Source organism: Buteo buteo, chromosome 18 (genome assembly GCF_964188355.1).
Source record: "Buteo buteo chromosome 18, bButBut1.hap1.1, whole genome shotgun sequence".
NCBI classification, from domain to species: domain Eukaryota; kingdom Metazoa; phylum Chordata; class Aves; order Accipitriformes; family Accipitridae; genus Buteo; species Buteo buteo.
The window spans coordinates 23,646,885-23,652,884 of NC_134188.1; positions in this window are offsets into that span (position 1 = coordinate 23,646,885).

A 6,000-nucleotide genomic window follows, 5' to 3' on the forward strand; every position below is an offset into this window, starting at 1 on the left:
AACATGTGGAAAATCTCTGTAGTTTGTCCTGATAAGACAGGAACCTGCCACCTTCAGAGGGAGGCCTGGCTCTAGATAGACCTGGACAAATCTCAATGTTATGGTTGATTCTTCTCCAGTGCTGTGACCTCTCTCCTGGTCTGTGACTAAGCCCACCTTCTGCACACAGGTTTGCAGAGTGGAGAGAGGCAACAGAGGTTTCGAATGATGGTCACAGTCCCTGGGGGTCATGCTCTGCTGCTTCCCTCCTCTCACATGGCCAGACACACCAGTGGTAACCATGAATAACACTCAAGCTTGAGAGAGGATTGGCCAGGTTTTCCCTAAAATGCCTAAAGGAACATCAGGAGAAGAACAGGTACTGAAGAAAAATGACATTTTGGAGCTGCTTGACTTTATGTTGCGTCACAGAATGAAACTGCGTCCTGGAAGAAACTCAGACACAGTTGGGATACATCCTGAGCTTGGAAAACAGCTGTCTAGCTTACATACAAGAAATTGGGAAGGAAGGACACAGAATACTGTATGAGGAAAGTAATCCTCTTCTCAGTTCTATATGAAGGCTTTAAGAGGCATCGGCTTCGTATTAAATTTACAGGCCCTTTTTTCCCCACAAAGGTGATCTCTCCCCTGTGAAGCAATTAGCGATTAAGAATCGGTTTCATCTTTGTCCTCGTGATTCATGCCACACATTTGTGTTCATTGCAGAAGGCAAGTTAAGTCCCTTTTGGAGAAAGCCCTATATAATTTTATAGTCATCTGCAGAAAGAACATAACTCAGTGTAATTTGTGTTGCACAGCTCAACTATTGTGTAGCACTGGGTACACTTGCAAAGCTATCTATTAGGAGAGCTGTCATGGTGGTTGTTCAGCAGTATGAGCTGAGCAGCTGCTTTTGGGAGGTGGTCTGGGAAGGCTGTGTTGTATTCAGTGAATGGGGATGCTCAAAAGACATCTCCAGAGGTAGACAGTTCTGCACTGGGATGCTCTTGCACCACGTTTTCCAAAAACACTGTGTGATATTAATATTTTTAACCACCATGGGCAAGGTAGAGTAAAGAGAGAATTTTTATATTGTAGCAAAGCATTCTGTTCCCTTCTAAGCAAAATACCTGGGATTCTGCCACTGCTGTGGCCCTGGACAGATAAAAAGAAGATACTCAGGTTAAACATACAGTTAAAGCCACATTTGATTAAATGAAAGACAGTGGTGATACTGGTATGGCTTTGAGATGCCCAAGGGAATTATTTCTCTCATTGTCTCTAGGTCTGGTATAAGCATTGCTGTCATCCTTCCTCTAAGTAATCAGGATGCACACTGCAAATAAAAAAAGACTGTCTTTTCAGAGTCTTCGCCTTTCTCTCACTTGGTGAAGAACATGTAAAATCAGCTAAAGTGTCTGATCGTCTGGCCCACCGGTCAAGCAGATTTTGCTAAAGCGCAGCTTTACAGGTGGATATATGTGATCAAATTCTCAGATGTTACGATAAGGTGTACTGTATTGCAGGCAGGGGTGCAATCCCAATGCGCACAGTGTGATACAGCATATGGACTTTGGTCCATATTCTTCATTTATATCTTTAGAGTCATATTGTGTAAATCCATTACAAAGGTCAACCGCTACTAATCCTCTGCACCAGCAATTTTCATCTAGGATCACCCTGGTGCCAACACACTAGATCCAAAAGGTCCATGCACTGAAGTCCCCTGTGAATAGGTTTAGACTTGCTGTTCAGGCATCTGCATTTCCAATTGGAGCACAAAGTAAAAAGTTGAAAGCCTTAGAGGGAACAACAGGATCCCTAACTAAGTTCACTTTCATTAGTTTATTCTTCAGTGCAGACAGACATCTTGAAGCAGATGGATAGAGAAGAGAGAGAATTTGAAAAAATGCATGTCAGTTCAAATGTTAGTGTTAGTACGAAGGCAAATAGAAGATAAGGAACATGAGGTCAAAGAAAACAAGAAGAAAAGCCCCCAGACAAACTCTTGATGCTTTCGGTTCTGGTCATCTTTTCATTGACTCAGTGGATCAAAAAAGCTAGCTAGAAGAGTAGGAAGCATGGCAAAACTATTGAATGGATGTAGTTTCTTCCGTAGCTGAAGAACAAAAGAAAGAATTCAAGGAGTGAGGATACTGCAATGAAGGAAAAGGAGAACAAGACTAGAGAATGATGAATCTCTACCTTTTGCAGCACAAGAATTAAAGGGACATCCAATAAATTTCCAGATAGATTTAAAAACAACACCAGACATGCTTCTCCACAAAATGCATAACTAAAATGCGGAGGTCATTGCCCCAAGTTATTTTAGGTGCCAAAAAAGTAAAGAATTTAAAAAAGAGATAAAAGGAATGAATGGAAAATGGACCCTTTTATGGCTGTTAAACAGTACGCTGCAAATGGGAACACTGCTGTAAGAATTCCCTATCTCACTGGGAGTGTAAGGAAGCCAGAAGTGGAGAAGACATACTAAGGAAGGATCACTACAGATTTTCCCTGGTTTTAGAAGTCTTTTTCTAAGCATCCGCACTACTTTCAGTGAAAGGTCGTGGGTATGACCCTCTATTGCTCATCTGAGGGTCTTAAGAGCACTACACATTCAAAACAGATCCTCCCTTGTCCCTTATTGCAGTCATTGGATTTGATCCACTTTTTCAGACTCTTTCTTTCTAACCCTCAATGAGGTCAGGAAGCAGATGTTGTAGCGTATTCTTATTCATCACATGAGGTTAAATCGTGTTGTTTTCTTCAGGACGTAATCACTTCAATAGTTAAGAAATGACAAGTGACTCTCAATTCTGAAACGCTTTGGTAAGTAAAGGTTAGATTTTTGGTTTCAGTAAGCATCTGGCTGCACTGGCCACTCTCAAAGAGGAGAGACTGAACAGGATACTAATTTGTATATCCCAGATGAACTGATTTCTGGAAGTTACAATGTGGTCCAAAAGATTACACTCTCTGCTATATTTCATAAGTTTGAAGGACAGTATGCTTTGTTTTCTTTAGCAGCAAGCCCAATATTTCTGTAATGTCTTCAGATCCTTTTTGAATTTTTTTGCATGTTCCTTCTTATTTGTTCCAGTTAGCAATATGTCTCCCAGATAAGAAGCACTGCCATTTAACTCCCAGCAGACCAGGCTTTTCTGCTCTTAAACACTGGAGCTTATTAGCTTGGAAGATACTTAAGCTAACATTCATTTTAGCACATCTCATACTACTTGGCTGCTACTTCCTAAATAGAAAATGAACCACATATTCTGTCCTACTGTTTTCTTTAATCCCAATTAAGTCATGATTTCTTTCTATCTATTCTATTAATTTAGGCTAATTGACACTGGTATTAGCTGTATTGAAAATGGAAGGTGTTTTATGTGGTACCACACCTGAACATACACTTTTCAGATAGTAGCAGAAAAATATAGTTCCTTTGACAGACATCATCTGTAATTCTGCAAAACCTGTAAAGAGGTTGTCTTCCTGTACTGTTCCCCTGAATAACTTAGGGTGAGATTCATCCCTACTTGCTAGATATCTACCACTTAAGGACCTACGCCCAAGCTAATCACCCTGGGTTCCCCTCAGGGAATTTGTAGGTTGTGCTTCTCAGGAACAAACCTGGATCTCTGCTACAGCTGGGGTGAATTTCCCTCTGATTATCAGAGGAGTCTGAAATGTGCTTGCACTGTAATGTCTGTGTTCGATCAGGTAAATCTTACCACAGTTTCTTGGTAGCTTGCTTAGAATTACAAAATGTTATAGAATGAATGGTGTCACTGATGGGACAGCGTATCTGTAACTCCTAGGACGATGAGTCCAGAATGGGTTTAGAAATGGATGGGTGAACTGGTTACCACCCTACTTTGTCTTTATGCTAAATAGCCCCCAAATCTTTTTCTCTTTTCTTGAACTTGGGCGCTTTCCGTTGCTACCCTCTGCGCTTTCTTCAAAAGTCTGCATCTTTCCTGAAGTGTGGAGTGAAAATCTGGAGAGAGCAGACCAGCTGGAGCTATCACCGTGGGATGTGTCCTCCGAGAGTATATTCCTGCTGAGGTCTCCTACTACTGTTTGCCTTGCTCATGCCATTGCTGGCTTATTTTCAGATCATGATCCACTACAATGCATAGCCTGTTTCTGCAGAACCGTGGTGTGAGCGGCTGCTCCCCTTTTGTGTGAGCACTGTTGATGACTAGTCATGGGGTTTAATTTTAAGCAGAAAAGTTCCTGAAACAAGATATGAAAATGAGGGTCAGGTAGATATTAAAGCCCCAACGGCATGTTCCAAATCTGAGCTTGAGTACAAGCACAATTGATTATTCTCATTTTGAATAATTCTATTCCACTGCATCCTTGGAAAAGTCAAGTTATAGCTTGTTTCTAAATTCTCCTCTTTTGCCTTAGATCCATCCTTTAACAGAAAATATATATTAAGTAATGTTTCAAGTAGAAAATATTACATCATGCATAGGGCAAAGGAGGACTTAGAAAATGGGATCTTCGGGAACATCCCACACCCTGGCTCTCAATTATGCTAACTTGAACCAAAGTATGATTTTTCTTTACACAGCATGTTTAATACAAAGATATTTAATTCTAAATAACTTGTGTTATTTTGTTGTGACTTTTTGAGTAGATAGCATTCTAATTCAATTTTCTGTAAATCTTTTAGAACACTTTCATGACAAAAAATGTCCTTGCTTGACTGAATTAGTTTAATTCAAAATGATGTAAATTGCCAATTCTAATAATAATTTAAATCAGTAAGTGGGAAGCCTTGATTTAAATAATCTATTATAACTTTGTTTTGCATTTATAATTATTTTACCAAAGATAGCTTAGTCCTTACTGACTAATAACCATAAAAACATCTTGATTTGGGACTGAATAGATCTTTAGAATAAATCTGGTATTTTTCTGCTAACCAAGACAATATTTGTATACATATACCATATGTGTGCGGATACAGAGACATATAGTTATACTGATAGAGATACATATGTTGGGTTTTGTATATGTCAGCTCAGTAGTAACATATCTTGACATATACTTACTCTGATTTTTATGTCTCATATTTTCACTATATTCGAGGATGAATGATACATTTCCTTCTACTAGATGATGAATGTTTTATGTGCAATTTGTGTCAAATTACATTTAAATGGGAAAAAAATTCAGTTAAATGCACAGAAACATTTTAATGATTAATTTAATAAAAATACCTTCATTGTGGTAGACTATCAGCAAAAAAAGTTAATGAAAAATGTTTCATATTAAAAACATTATTTGATAAACAAATGAAGTATTACCATTAATTAATTAGCAAATCTTATTATTTCTTGTCATCATGCCCTTTAAGATTTCCAAACTACTGGATTTCATTTGCTCTGGTTGTATCTTTTGTCCTAAACCAGAGGAAGAAGAGAAACTGTTCCACTTTTTCTATCCATATTTTGAAAGAAATAGTTATTGAACTGATACTTGATTAAATGAAAATTAATTTTTTTTTTTGCATTGGAAAATTAATATTTGCACCTAAAAAAGAGAATCCAAATGTCAAAAATAGTTTTATAACTTGAGAAAAATCTGGTTTCAGGTAAGAAGTTGGTAGCTTCAACCAATTCAGCAGTTTGCATTTCTATTAAAAAATTAAGCAGTAAACTTTTATTTTAATTTACATGAATTTAATTATGTTAGTTTAAACTTCAGTACAGATAGCCATAATTTCAAACGGCTTATTTTAAGGCAAAACACATTTCTCTGAAAAAAACCTGGTTTAAATAATAACCAGTTTTTATCTTCTTTATTAACACACAGACTTAAAGCAACTGAAAATGACAATTAAAATGAAGAGCAATCATTTCGTTGAAGGAGAGCAGATCCACAGGTCATCCAAGACACCTTTTCAAGGGGAAAACTACATGAACAAAACCAAACCGCTGCTGAGTGACACTGGACATCCAATATTCCAGGTTTGCCTACTTAATGCAGGCTGTTTGTTAG